Source organism: Muscardinus avellanarius, assembly GCF_963383645.1.
Source record: "Muscardinus avellanarius genome assembly, chromosome: 9".
NCBI classification, from domain to species: Eukaryota; Metazoa; Chordata; class Mammalia; order Rodentia; family Gliridae; genus Muscardinus; species Muscardinus avellanarius.
The window spans coordinates 55,474,309-55,490,469 of record NC_137795.1 but is presented as its reverse complement, the minus strand read 5'-3'; the positions used below and the strand labels follow the sequence as shown (position 1 = coordinate 55,490,469).

The 16,161-nt window shown below is 37.1% G+C and overlaps 1 pseudogene across 1 annotated transcript; it reads left to right on the top strand.

Moving 5' to 3' along the window:
• The first annotated feature begins 15,006 nt into the window (after window positions 1-15,006).
• On the top strand, window positions 15,007-15,620 carry LOC308267282 (glutathione S-transferase P-like; annotated as a pseudogene). Its single transcript has one exon. The product of its transcript is annotated as a glutathione S-transferase P-like (transcript).
• The last annotated feature ends 541 nt before the right edge of the window (window positions 15,621-16,161 follow it).

Sequence of the window (16,161 nt, the reverse complement as noted above, 5' to 3'; positions counted from 1 at the left end):
AAACTCTTAATAGTCCATCACATAGAGGACTTCCAGATTGATTAACAATATCAACTGCTAAAAATTTATCTCTGAAATTTTCAAATTATGAAATTCGTACTGTATTGAATACTTTTCTGCACATACCTTTGTCTTATTTTTTCCTTAACAGAGGAACAACTAAATAGTTATTTCAAACATTATTATATATTCAAATAAAATTACAGAAAAGTTGTGCTAATTTTAAATTTTAGCAAGAATATATGCCTCTTTACCTTACTAACACCAAGAAATCAATTTTAATTGTGCTATAAATTTTTGAACTTTGGCAACATAGTCAGAAAAATGAAAGTTTTAAGCTACCTTTCTTTTACGTCCACTACAATTTAACATTTCAACACATACTGACTATGCAAGTTAAATTACTTTAATACTACAATATATTTATATACTAAATTTTTTACTTGTGCTTATTTGCATGAATTTTTCATAATAATAATAATAACAATAATAATAATAATAATAATACCTAAATACTATAATCGTAATAGCCATATAATAGCCACAAAAATCTTCCCAAACTAAGATCTATTCATATTTGCCTTCTCTTCATATATATTGGTAACTTCCATTGTTCTCAAACTTTAAAAAATCCTAATTAGACTCATCTGGCCCTGTAGGATCCAACCATGGGGTATTTCTTCAATTTTATCTTATACCACATCTAATTTCATTCTCTAAGCTACACTAAATGGATTCATTTGCACATACTATAAAATTCTCTCCTATTTTTGAGGCCTCACATTTTTTTCCATGCGAAACTTCCTTTTCTGACATCTAATCTCAGTGTATCATAATTTTTAAAGCTATGATTTCTCCTCATGATCTTTTTGTATTTGTAGTTTAGTGTACATGTTCTGTCCTAGTTTTTTAATCAACTCACATTTAACTTTTATTTTTTTCTTTTGTTTACTTTTTTTCTTCTAAAGCTTTAGTTACTGGTATAAGCAAATAAGTACAGTGTGGCTGAATTTTTATTTCATTATTGTTACATTTATTTGATCTGAATTCTCTCATTCCAATTATCTTCACTTTGTAATTTCTTGTGAAAGTTTGTATTAAGCCTGTTTTTTAAATTTATTTGTACTAAACAAAGATTCCAAGTTTTTCTTACTTTATCTAGAAATATTTTATATATACCTCTTTACATGGGTGTTTTGGAACAATTATTTCCTTACCTTAATTTGCTAGAGTTTTCTCATTAGTTCCTAAGTTTGTGTTTCTGCAAATGGACTCTGAGATAAAAAATGTCCATACAGAAGTTGGCTAAAAAAGATCACTTAAGAAAGTTATTTAAAGGATGCGAGGAAGGGAAAATTAAGCAGAGGAGACCTCACAGTTTTCTTTGAGAGCAGTCTGATGTGGAGAAATGAAGGTGTGGTACCAGGCCTTGGATTCCCACCCTTAAGCAAGGTGAGGGGGGGAAGTTCCTGAGGAAGGATGAAGCTCTGAGGTCTCAACAGGTGAAGTTCTGTCAGCCTGGAGAATAAGCATCTTAGCCCTAGTTAGACAATGTATCAAAGAATCTACTATAATCCACTCAGCACGATTTGTTTTTGAAAATTCAACCTATACATGAATGATTCTTTTAGAATTCTGATGTGTATCGTTTCCTAGAACAGAAAGAAAACAAAAAGTAAGAGGCAGGCATGGTGGCACACACCCAGCATTAGGGAGGCTGAAACTGGAGGAGGATCATGGTTCGCAGATAGACTCAGCTACTTAGCAAGGCCCTTCGCAACTCAGTAAGACCCTGTTTCAAAAATAAAAAAGACTGAAAAATAGGGCTGGGAGTGGAGCTCAGAGGTACAATGCCCCTGGGTTTCATCCTCAGTACTTAAAAGAAAAAAACATAAAAGTTGAAAGCAAATAGAATACAAGCTCCATTTATGTAATATATTTAAAAATTTACCATGTCCTTCCCTTAGATTTCCCATGCCTCTGTCCAGAACCTGATATGCGCTCCTGGTCACTATGCCCTTATGAAGCTGTGGCTGATACACTCTTCTATTTGTCATTAAAATGGGCCATGATAATGTCAACATGCAGGGCACTGAATAATCTGAGTATTAGAACTAAGCCTTCCTGTCCCATGATATAACAGCAGTCCTACCTCTTCCTGATTATGAGGGCTAATTACACAAAGAGGAGTGTTAATTCCTTTGATTATCTGCTTTATTTTGGGCTCAAGATCCCCGGAGAAAAGAAGACATGCAGAATCACCATCAGGAGGACAACAGCAGCTTTATTCTGCAGACCTGTCCCTTACATAGGTTTCTGGTCAAAATGACACACGCCCATGCCAATGTGAAGTGCACATGCATATTGTATTTTGCCCAGGCATACTTATATATCTAAGTGCAGACTTGGATAATGCTTTTTATTTTGTTGACATTATTCCAGAAAACCCAAAATACTTTGCTTTTACTTGGGAGGAACAGAAAAAAAATCTTTTTGGTATTGCAGGGAAACCTGCATAGTCCCATCTTGTATCAGGGTCTGGTGACACAGAATTTTGCCTCCTAGTGGAAGCCTGAAGATTCTCTCTTGCAGAGTTAGAAGCAGCTGCATGCAGTCTCTGAGCTCTTTCCAGAATTGGGAGTGTGCTGTCAATGAAAACAAGGTCTAGGGACCTGAGCATTTTGTCAAAGTCTTGGGAGTTGTCTGGTCAGTAAGAAAAAAGTGTTACATGAAGCAGATAAAAGTATATCCTCAGCTATAATTAGCCAGATAGCTACAGAAGTATCTGGGACTTTGGGGGTTTTGGTGAATGTTTATACACCACTTAAGCATGTTTATGCACCCCCCCCACACACACACACCATCTTATTCAATCTCAAAACAGAAACTTGAGATTCGACTCCTTAAATGGAAACTGCATTTATGGCCACCAAGAAGGTGGTGGCACAGGCACAAAATCTGTGGGTCGTAGACACTTCCTTTCCTTTTCTGTTAACAGTACAAGTGGATGATGCAGGTTTTGATTGGAACTTATGGCAGAAACAGAGTGTTAGGAATATCCAAATTGGATTTTGGTCACAACTATGGAAAGGGGCAGAGGTGTGCTACTCTACCCTTGATAAACAGTAGCCATAGATGCTGCCCTCTTAGCTTATGAACCAATTACTGGTGCTGGGTCAGTAATGGTGCAGACTTATTATCATATTCAAGTCTGGCTGATGTCCTGGACTCAGGCTTTTCTGCTCACATTGGCCACCTCCTCTGTGCACTGAGCCCTGATCTGGTGGTGCCAGGGAACTGGCTTTTGCATCTCCAGTGCTTCAAAGGCATTCTGAACTTCCTCTGGCTGTGAACTTATATTGTCCCAATCTTTTAGTGGGTCCACATTAGCACATAGGCTGCTACCAGGGACCGCAGGGAAACAGGGCCACATCTCCTTCACCCTGGGTTGTTTCTCTTAGGGCTCCTGCTCCAGAGGGTAATTAGGGGTATTCACTTAATCCTGCCAAAGACACTAAGTGTCAGGGGCCGTTTTTCTTTGCAGGGCAGGTTTCAACAGGGAGATCTCCAGAAAGAAGAAAACATACAGGTTCACCATCAGGAGGAGAACAACAGCTGCTTTAGTCTATAGAGTAGTTCCTTATATAGTGTTATGAAAAAAATGGCACACATTTACAGCAGCATGACATTTGCTTGTGTAATGTTGTGTATTGTATTTGCCCAGTCATACTTATATATCTAACTACACACCTGTGGCTGTGTTGATATGAGCAGAATCATGTCTTGATTGCTGGCCTATACTTTCTCTGAATCCCACACCCTTCACATTAATGATGAGACCACAATGACATCAAAATTTAGGTTATCTGTATAAGTACAGACCTTGTAAGGACACATCCAAAATCTTTATTTTCCTCTTCACAACACATACTTGTCTAGTTGATAGGCATTAATCTATTTAGAAAGCCACTGAGAGTTTCATTACTAGTCCAATGGAATTGCAGACTTTTTATGTGTGGGGACTTGACCTCTCCTTTAGCAAGTGGATTCTAGTCTTAGAACTATCAGCAGTCTGGAAATAACCCAAGAGAATGTGTCATTTTATTTTAGCAGTTCCTTTCAATTTCCTCATCATCCCATTTTTATTTATTCTTACTGTATGAATTAAACAATGCTCATATTGGCGTCCCTACTATCTTGTGCCTATGAACACTCTGGGCTGTTTTTTTTAATAACTCTGTGGGTAGGGATCATGGCTACTACTCAGACTTTGCTACTCATTATGGTAATGGCTCCCACCTGAATTCTGATTGTAAAGTGCTGCCAGCAGGCCTCTATTTTTTCAGCATAGCAATCACTTTCAAGGAGCTCTGTTCTGAATCAGCATTTTCTATTGTGAGCCTGGCCTACACAAGGCAAATACCACTGAGCTTCTGGGTGACATTGATTTTTCTCTTCTTAACATGTTTCTTTAATGAATGGAGTATCCTTTGGGTTCTCCTGTGGAACATAATTGGCTGTAGATCTTTCAACCTTATGCAATATAAGCTGTTCCAGTAAGCACACCTGGAACCTTTTGACCTCTCGTCTACATATATCTTAGGCTACCACTTTTCTACACTTCCAAAGATATACTATACAAGGTTTGTCTCCTGGGATTCCTGTTGGGATGTTAAATCCCATATTACAGGAAAACTCTTTCCTAACCAAGTTGGTAGCCTCTTTATACATAGCTTAAGAAACAACTTTTACATGTGTCCTTACAAAGGGGAATAATTCACCTCCAGCATTTTATTACTTCTTTTCCTCACGCACTAATAGTTTCTACCAGCAACCATCCAACTTAGTAGTTTTTAAAATTATTAATTCTTCCATACCTCTCAAAGGATTGAGAATTTCACAGGTATACCATTCTATTAACCACCAGCAAAGGTGTATTTGTTATTTAATCATTGCAGAATATCAAGAGCTATTGATAAACCACCAATAATCAAAGATAGGACACTCATTAACATCTGAATGGTAAAATATCTGGACCCCTATTATCATTTTAGACTGTTTCTCAGAACTACCGATGGAACCAATTATCCTACCCAGATTTTATAGAAATAAAACTTTAGATAGAAATTCATATATAAAAGGTTTTGGTAAACATACTCTGTTGACACAGCTATAAAGCTGAAGAAATGGGCAAAGAAACAAAATCAAATTGGACAGAGAAAAAGTCTATCATTTATTGTGTAAGGCCTGACTAGTCATTTTGACCTTTCTTGCAGTTCTGAGGTTACAATGCTTAAGATAATTTCATGAAGAGCCCTAAAGATAGTATAGTCCTTCCAAATACCCAAATTTGACATGGAGTTGTGGTAAGCTTTTGTTCACCACCTTTTCCTGCTACATGTATGCTTTCATGACTCATGCCATTGAAACAATTGTTCTAGGTAAAGTTACATAGGTTCAGATGAGACATATACATCTAATCAAGGGTGCTTTCCAGATAGGAGTACAATATCAACAATACTGGCATCTTGGAAAATGATAGCCTTGGTCCTAAAGGGAAAATCTGGTGGTACACATATCTATCACAGATTTCTTTCTATTGTCTTTTAAATAAAGCCTAAAACATATTATCTCATTCATGGTTAGCAACAAAGACAAAGAGCTTGTCTGTTTAAGAATTAGAGAAAATTATATTCATCTTCATAAAAGACAAATTAGAATTAGAGAAAGTGGATTAATGGTGGCCTGGGGCAAGGGTTTGTGGGAAAGAATGGTTTGAAAAAAGGCAGGAGGAAAGAAGAGATCGTTTCCTTCTTAAGTGTGGTGATGTAAATCACTATAATTCATCCAAACTGCCCATAAAGTAATAAATAATATTAATAAAACATTAATAAAAATAAGAGAAATATTATTTATTCTCTATAATCAGTGAATAAAATTTTAGAAATGAAAATATTAAAGGTAAATAAATATTTTTCTAAAGCTTTTATAGAAAAAAGGAGAGATTTAGAGCACTTATAAAACAAAGTTTTAAAATTCTTTTAAAAACATGATTCTTGTTTAATTACCATAGTAGTTGCTACATTTCTTTTATATCCTTACTGTATAGACTTAACCCTCCTTGGGATTTTTCTAAAATCATTCTGGGCTGAGTTCTCCCTTTATATCCTAATTCATATTTTCCCTGGCCATTTATTTCTCATATAAGATAATATTCTCTCTCTCTCTCTCTCTCTCTCTCTCTCTCTCTCTCTCTCTCTCTCTCTCTTTCCCTCTCTCTCCTTTTGCAGCTCTATTCACTGTCTAGCTTACTATTGGAGGGTATTCTTTGAGATCCATTCACTTTAGGGTAAAGGCCAAAGAGTATGGTTTGTTTACACTTAACCTTTTACCTCTTACCTTTTATATTTGAAGCTAATTATAGGTAATTAGGGCTTTCAAACTGTCCTCACCAATGAAAATAAAAACCTAAAGTATTTAACTTCAAAATAACTAATATTCTCCATATAATAAAGACTACAAATAAAAATTCACCAATGTCAATTTAACCAAAAGCTACATCTTTTAAAACTAGATTCATCTGGAAATGTTTAAAACCTTTTCTCCCGAAAATGCTGCATTTATTACAATAGTTTGTTTTAAATAAATACACATAACAATGACTACCTTATGCAAATTTTGATTATATATATATAGTGTTTCAGTTAAAGAGTAGGCAATGCAGTGACTCACACTGGGACTCCATTGTGAAGGGTGAGTGTAAATGAGTGACACCTCATTTTTTGAATGTCATAAAACAATTACCCAATGCACACTAGGACTCCCTTGTAAACAGTGACTGTAAAGAAGCGACACTTCATCTTTTGAATGCTGCAAAACCATTGTCCAATCTCTGCCCCACATATTATCTTGCTTGCTAAATAAAACACACAAGGATTATTCATTAACCTGGTGATGAACTCATGTATAATTTGTATGCAAAGAGAATAAACTGGGAATTACTAAATATAAGCAGCTTATGTTAGAAGGAGTTATGACACCAGGAACTAATAAGAAATTAAGTCAGTAACATAAGCATTTCTCTTTCACATGAGAGAAGGCTACTTCTCATGTATCCTTAGAATGTTTTTGACAGACATTTTCTCATTCTTTCAAGATGATTTAAGCTGATATATAGGTCTTTTTTGGACTTCCACGATGTTTTTATTCCTTATCTATTTATCAATAAAAGCCAGTTCTAAAGTCACAACATGCTTCTAACTACTGTGCTACAAATTAAGCCATTTTTAAAGGGCTTACTTTTGTTAAATCTCTTAGATAAGCAGAAATATCATTTTCTGGTCCTCCCTGGAAGAAGAAAAGTTAATGCAGAATCAGAAAGAAAAACTACACTCAACACTCAATATATGCTCCCTTTTTTTTTTTTTTTTTTTTTTTTTTGGTGGTACTGGGGTTCCTGGAAGCCCTTCTACCTCTAGGCTACACTCCCAGACCTATTTTTTACATTTTCATTTGGAAACAGAGTCTCCTAAGCCAGCGCGCATGGCTGGCTTTGAACCTGCGTGTTCTTCCTGTCTCTGCCTCCCAAGTGCAAGGATTACAAGCGTGTGCCACCACGCCAGGCTATATGCTCCCTTTTAATTCCTTAGTTTTAAATGGGTACCTGCCCCTGACACACACACACACACACACACACACACACACACACACACACTCATACATACACATTTGGGTTATACATTTGTGTATCCTATAAATAATTAAAGAATCACTATTATTTTCCTTTAAATTAACATTTTATTTATTACTTATTTATTTTAATTTTTGTGGTACTGGGGATGGAACCCAGGGCCCTTCTACCTCTGGGCTACACTCCCAGACCTATATTATATTTTATTTGGAAACAGGATCTCACTAAGTTTCTGAAAGTCTCACTAAGTAACTGAGGCTGGCTTTGAACTGACATGATTCTCCTATCTCAGTCTCCCAAGTACTGGTATTACAAACATGCACCACCACACCTGGCTAAGATTTTATTTAATAGAATTTATTGCTGTAGTTGAGGTTTGAGTTGACATTTTATTTTCATTTTGACTGACATTTACATTATTTTTATTATGACACAATCAAGGGACTGTTATAAATAAATCATCAATATTAACTAATTTAATACTTAGTACAAGACTTTGAAGTAGACAATATTTTATAACCTATATTATCAACAAGAAAGCAGGAACAGAATAATCAAATAGCTTTCGGAAGGTCACACACCTAGTAACTAGAAAAGCCAGAACTGAATCTAGAAATTCTCTCTCCAAAATGTATATGCTTTACCAACATGCTAAGCCAGATAGAAACATTACAAACCTAGAATTTATTATACAGTTTTACTTTTCAAATTCATAATGAACTAAAAAACATTTTAATTCTGCACTGGTTTGTATAATTTGTATCTTCATTTCTTTTCCTACCATCATTCTCAATGGCTCTAGATTATTTGCTGTAAACTCATAAATGATAAATTTATGCGTGGTATGTGGACTTTATCTGGCAGCAAAATGTAGGATTATTAAGAAGTACCCTGGAGTTGTGCTCTGTGTTTGCTATGAGTCCTGCCACTTATAAATCATGTGACTTTGTGCATATCACCTTCTCCAGTCCTCCTTTTAAATTATTGGGAGGACTGAGTTAAAACTCACCAAGAGCATTTAGATAAGAATACATAAATAAATTGCTATTCTTGTCATTTGCTCTTCTCAGTAGGGATGCCCACTTTGTAAGAGTATTCCACATTTTAGCGCAGACATTCTATGAAGCATCCAGCTCATTACCAAGATCCCTGTAGGAGCTCAATAAGTGAATGTGAATTTGTTCCCCCAAATTGAGGACTTGTCTCTTTCCTTAAATATGTCCATCCAACTGGGCTCCTTCTTCTCTAACTTTCAACTAATTCTGTACATCAGCTATATCTTAAAATCTAGGCTTGAATGACAGTACATTACAAAAAAGTTGAAAAACAGCCATTCAGTGTCCTGTAAACATAGACTCAAGCCTTCTTTTCATGCCTAATGTCTCCATTTCTTCTTTGATAATGTACAAAGTGCATCTGCCACACCAAAGAACTCACTTATCCAAACACACTTGACACCTCCATCCTGGTAAGCATGAAATCCTTCTTCTTTAATGTTGTGTTGAGTTACAACTCTTAGCACAGCTCCACTCACAAATTCTCTATGAAACCCATTCAACTTTCTCAAGACCAGTATGACTCCTTCAGCTGGCTTCGAAGGCACGCCTCTTACTATCTTCTAATCATCTCCCATTCTTTTAATAATTTGTTTTATGCCTATTTGTGTCACTGAGTAGGGAGGAAATGCTTCTCTGCACTAAGAATGGTTCTTGTTATGTAATACACTCCCAATAAATATTTATCAAAAGCAAAAAATATGCATTGAGCATTTAATAATTCCTCAAGGATAACTTGAAAAAGGTAACCATGTCAGAAATACAGAAGGAAGATAAAAACTTAATATTTACATTGGAAAATTGGTTGGCATTCAACTTCTCAAAACAAATTTGGAAAAAAATAATATAAAGCAGATACTCAGCTGATTGGAGCAAGCTGGAGAATGCTATTGCCAAACCATATTTAAGAGTAATCAAGTTCTCTAAATTGAGCAGAAGTCTGAAGCATGATCAGGTTAACAAAAAAGAAAAAGAAAAAAATTGTTTTTTTGACTGAATTGAAAACAGAATGTGGGGAAAATTATATTTTATTCCTTGAAAAACAGAGTGTATTTCTTCCTTCCATTAAATTGATTCTGTGCCAAATTCTTAGCCAGTATTTTATATTTTTATCAATTTCTTCTCTTCTCATTGATCTTATTTATAACTTGGTTATAAATATATTTGTCTTAGCTATAAAATAAATTTATAAAACATAAATATTACATTATTTCAATCTCCTTTGTTATGTTGTTTGATTCTTGCTTTGTTCTCCACTCTGCTAAGTGTTTTTTCACTCACCTGACATTTAGTGTTAATAGATATTAGTATAATAGCTTTCCTTATATTCAGTTCGTGTTTCACAGAGCTTTATGGATGTAAAGACTTGACTAAAGAGATAACTAAGGATAGTATTTCAGTAAATTAGGCAAGATTGTCAGTCAGTCTGTAAATTCCATAATTACTTGTCAAATGTTAACTCTAATGGGACATAGTGTTATAAGAAAGACCATATCAGTATGCACATGGAAAACACACAAATAAGTTTAAGTAATATAAATGTCACAGAATAATACCCAATGCTTTGTATTTGCATAAATAGAGCTCACAGCCTAGTTTAGGGATTGGAAAGCTATGCCTAAGAAATTGACATTTAAGAAAACTCCTAAAACAAAAGTTAAAATTAGCTGTACAAAGGAAATAATAAAGATTCAGTAGAGGTAGATTTGGGTGAGAGAGTGGACCAGGTTGTAGAAATATTTTGGTGTGTGTGTGTGTGTGTGTGTGTGTGTGTGTGTGTGTGTGTGTGTGTATGTGTGTGTTGACTTAATCATAAAACAATGAGAGAGGCTATAGACAGAATCTGGAGAAAGCTGCTACTAGTGCCAAGGAGATAAAGAAAAAATAGGACACATAAAGTTGGAGATTGTGGCAAGAAAACCTGATGCCTTCTACTTGACTTCAGGATTTGACTTAATCCTAGGAGCTCTACTTTCTCATTTCCTTCAAAGTTTGCTTTCTCCCTACAGTTACCAAGGGATACTCAATCAACCTGTATACCGTATCTCGTCTTTTCTAGTATACTAACATCTGATTTCTGAAATCACACACACACACACACACACACACACACACACACACACACACCCCATTACTGTTACCTAAATCATTACTTTAATCTTCCTGGATTTTTCCCATAAGACATATTTTTGCAATATATTTATATTGCAAAAGATTCCACCTGTAAAACATGAATGTCCACTCCCCATTTTTCTTTGTACCTTTTTTCTGCATCACTTCTAAAAAAATCCAGAAAAAACATTATTTATTTATTTATTTATTTATTTATTTATTTTGTGTGTTTGTGTTCATGGGGATTGAACCCAGGTGCATTCTACTTCTGAGCTAAACCCTGAGCCCTATTTTATTTTGAAATAGGGTCTTAATAAGTTGATGAAGCTATCCTCAAACATGTGATGCTTCTTTCTTAGCCTCCCAAGTACTGAGAATAAAGATGTGAACCACCACATACATCTCTCAGAAAAAAAAATTATATTGGCCCTCTATACTCTCTCCCCAATCCATGTTGCTCCAATGTAATTATATCAGAATTTTTATTCCCATGTTCTATGGAAACTACTCTGTAAAAGTAATCAGTGATCTTCATTAGGCATCCTCAGTTGGTTTAGTAGCTTACTGTATGTTTACAACTCCCTCTTTAATTGTCTTGGTCAGTTGTCACATATTACTCCAGCACCATATTTCTAATTTTAGTGAATACATATGAAGTTCAATAAGAAGTGAGGACATTTTTTTCTAGTCTTTTAGTGATGCAGAAAGGAGAGTGTTGAGCTTCATAAAATCTCTTTGAAAATACTTTAGATGGTCCTATTTTTTAAAATACTTTTACTGGTGCACTGTAGTCTTACATCATAATGTAGTTCATAGTGACATTGACTAACAAGCACACAACACTTGGTAAGCTCTCCCCCAACTCCCCTTCCACTCTCTCCCCTTCCCAATGCATGATATGAATATAGGCATTGCTATTCTCACATATGCACATAGCATCAATAGTAGTCTTTTTTTCATTAATTCTTCCTTTCTTCCACCACCCTAGACCCCTCACTCCCCTGGGTTTTCTCTTCCATTACCTAAAGTTCCTCTGGTATCCCAATTATTTTCTAGCTTCCCCATAGGAGAAAACATATGATCCTTCACTTTCTGTGACTGACTAATCTTGCTTAACATAATATTCTCCAGGTCCATTCATTTTCTTTCAAATAACATAGTTTTATTTATTTTTTGATGAGTAGAATTCCATTGTGTGTATATCCCATAATTTTGTAACCCATTCATTTATTAATGGACACCTTAGTTAGTTTCATATTATAAGTTGTGCTACTATAAACAGGGATATGCATATATAACTATAATATTCTGATATATAATATACCCAAGAGTGGTATAGCTGTATTATATGGTGGATACACTCACAGTTTTCTGGGGAATCGCCACACTGATCTCCATAGCAGCTGCACTAATTAGCAATACACCAATAGTTTATAGGAGTTTCTATTTCCCCCCTTCCTCATCAGCATTTATTATTGTTTGAATTCTTGATAATTGCCATTCTAATAGTACTCTTGTTATTTTCAACTTAAACTTTTGAAACCCTGGTGATGGGATGAAGGCCTATGAGTGGTCTTTCAGGTTTTAAAGCACCTACAGTTGAAATCAAAACATGGTTGTCTCACTTTGGAATGTATAATCTGTGGCCTTCCTGTATTAGATAAAGTGAGATGAGAAAATTCTCATCTTAGTGTTTCCCACATATCTTGAAATACATTACATTTTTCTATTTATAGTTGAAAATCAGCCTACTTTGAAATTACCAGTTAAAAATGTTTATGGATTCTTCTGAAGAGAAATGCTAGATTGTTCATAATTGGAGAAAGTTCTGATACTTAGTAGTGTTTTCAATGAGATCATTTTTTTCTGTGCTTAACAGGAAAGTTACAAATATAATTCTCACAGAGCAGAATTCTTGCCCTAACCTATGCCCCTTCACCCACATAGATGAGATCATTCAGATAAAAAAAAATTAAAAATTACCTGTTCTATTGAGGCAGATGATGAATCATTTTCAAAAATGTAGTTGTGGGCCCAGAGAAAGTACAGTTTGATGATAAGAACATTTCCCTGATTATCCAGAATGTGCCACAGATGTGCACTTAGTTGTAAGCAGCTCTGCAGGCTGAGCAAAACACACACAGTGGTAGGGCTCTGGCAGAGTCTGAGGCAGCATGGCCTTTCTACCTATGCTGGCAGAGACATGTGCTGCATGCCCGCTTCCTTCCCCCTTCCCAAAAGGGGCTAGCATTGAGTCAAGTAGAAAACCTCCCTGGGCCAGAACAACTGAGTCCCCGCAGGCAGTGCCATCAGACATCATCCCAGCTGCAGGTGGCATGCCATATTGCTTAGGAGGCAGATGGCCAGTTCCCAGAATTAGAGAGGCACATTTATTATTCACAATCTCTGGCAACTTGCTGGAGCTTTATTTTTTTCCTCACAGGTGGCTCTGTTGTCTAGGAGCTCTCATTGTTCTTCCATGTAGAGCAGCTGCCCGGCATGACTTCTGGGGTGCAGATGATTGCTCAGTTGGGGAAAACAGAATGGCAGCCCTAGGCCTGCTTTTGTGAGGACATGACACACCCAACCTGCTTCTGGTCTGGGAAACCTGACCCCACTTCCATTCTGGCAGCTTAATGGGACCTCTACCCATGGGATGGTTAAAGGAGACCTACCAGGAGGCTACCAGCATGGACTAATGAAAGGGAGGGCTAAGCCCTGGTGGGAGGCCAGCCTCCTCCGTCTACTCTCTCCCTCCAAGAGTGTGTCCAGCAGCTGCTAGACAGGATAGAATAGTGATAGCTCCTAGATACCATTGCCACCTGTGAGGAAAAAATAAAACACCAGGGAGTTGCCAGAGACTGTGAACAATTAACATGCCCCAATGATATGGGAAACTGGATATCTGCCTTCTAGTCAATATGATGTGTATATATCCCCCATAGCTGAGTATATCCTGCAGGTGAACATGTAACAAGGTTTGACTGTGCAATTGACTATGCAGACAACTATTGGAGTATTATGGCGACAGATGCACTTGATAAAGATTGTTACTAAAAACAGAGGGTTAGGGTTGGAATTAGTGTTAGCGTTAGGGTTGGGATTGGAATTAGGATTAGGGTTAGGAATAGGGTTAGGGTTGGGATTAGGTTTAGGGTTAGGGTTGGAATTAGTGTAAGGTTAGGGTTAGTGTTAGGGTGGAATTAGGGTTAGGGTTAGAGTTGGAATTAGGTTTAGGGTTAGGGTTAGGTTTAGGTTTAGGGTTGGAATTAGGGTTAGAGTTAGGGTTAGGGTTTGGGGTTAGATTTGGAATTAGGTTTAGGGTTAGGGTTTAAATTGGAATTAGGGTTAGGTTTAGGGTTAGAGTTAGGATTAGGGTTAGGGTTCCAATCAGGGTTAGTGTAAGGGTTAGTGTTAGGGTTCCAATTAGGGTTAGTGTAAGGGTTAAGGTTAGGGTTATAATTAGGTTTAGGGTTAGGGTTAGATTTAGGTTTAGGGTTTGGGTTAGGGTTAGGGTTGGAATTAGGTTTAGTGTTAGTTTTGGAATTAGGGTTAGGGTTAGGATTGAAATTAGATTGAGTTAGGGTTGGAATTAGGTTTAGGATTAGGGTTAGGGTTAAGGTTGGAATTACGGTTAGGATTAGGTTTAGGTTTAGAGTTGGGATTTGGGTTAGGGTTTCAGTTAGGGTTCATATTAGGTTATGGTTAGGATTATGGTTAGGGTTGGAATTAAGTTAGGGTTAGGTTTAGAATTAGGTTTAGAATTAGAATTTCAAAAGTAAGTATAAAAATGCAAGGAAGGAGAAATCAGTAAGGTCTCTTATTACATATTAATATTTTGTAATCAATATTTTCCAAAGTTATCATTCCTATGTATATTTTTGAACATGAATAGATCTCTATTTATTTTGTAGTAAAATTCACCTTTTATGATACATTTTAAGAGATATCATCTATTTTGTATCACTTTGAACATCACTATCATATATAATTAAAATGTACAAATGCAATTACATAAAAACATATTTTGTATGTGAAGTCAAATGACTTTACATTTTAGAAATTGCCCTTATTGGCCTCAGCCCTGCCACCGAGGTCTACCTACACAGCAGCGAGCCGCCCGCCAGCAACACAGCAGTCACGCCGCCCTACATGATCGTCTACTTTCCTGTTCTAGGGCACTGCGAGGCCATGCGAATGCTGCTGGTGGACTAGGGCCAGAGCTGGAAGGAGGAGGTGGTGACCAAGGAGTCTTGGTCCTAGGGCTCGCTCAAGGCCTCCTGCCTCTACGGGCCTCTCCAAGTTACAGGATGGAGACCTCACCCTGTACCAGTCCAATGCGCTACCTGGGCCACTCGCTGGGGCTGTATGGGAAGGACGATCGGGAGGTGACCCTCCTGGACACGGTGAACTACGGCTTGGAGGACCTCTGCTGTAAATATGCCACCGTCATCTACACCAACTATGAGGCAGACAAGGATGGCTATATGAAGGCGCTGCCCAGACACCTGAAGCCTTTTGAGACCCTGCTGTCCCAGAACCAGGGCAGCCAGGCCTTCATTGTGGGCAATGAAGTCTCTTTCGCCGACTACAACCTGCTGGATTTGCTGCTGATCCACCAGGTCCTGGCCCTTGGCTGCCTGGACACCTTCCCCCTTCTCTCTGCCTATGTAGCGCGCCTGAGAGTCCGGCCCAAGATCAAGGCCTTTCTGACCTCCCCCAACCATGTACACCGCCCCATCAATGGCAATGGGAAACAGTAAGGCTGCCTGCCCTGCTCCTCCAGAACCAATAAAGTTTCCAATACAGGAAAAAAGAAAAAGAAAGAAAGAAAGAAAGAAAAAGAAATTGCCCTTATTATTAAAATATATAATTTTTACTTTTATAATAGAGAACAACTAAAAAGTTGCTGTTATTAAGTACCAACCCCCTCAAAACATTATAAAGTTATAATATTTGGAAAACCTATAAGATGCTGTTGTAGTTAGATATAAAATGTCCCCTAAAGAGCTCATTTATTAATGTTCAAAGCTGATGTGATTTATGAGAGTTGTAATCCCAGAAGCAGACAAATCCATTGTAATGGTTTTACCTGGGTGGTACCTGGTAGGTTGTTAGGGTGTGGCTGGAGAAGGTGGCCCCTGGAGATGTGGCCTTGGGGTTATATAATGATCCCTCTTCCCCCTTGCCCTCACTCTCAGCTTCCTGCCTCTGTGATGTAAAAAGCACAGCCCATGTTCTCTCCCTACTCATCCTGCCACCATGCTCTGAGATCCCTGGTCCTCAGCCTCACAGGAACTGAGC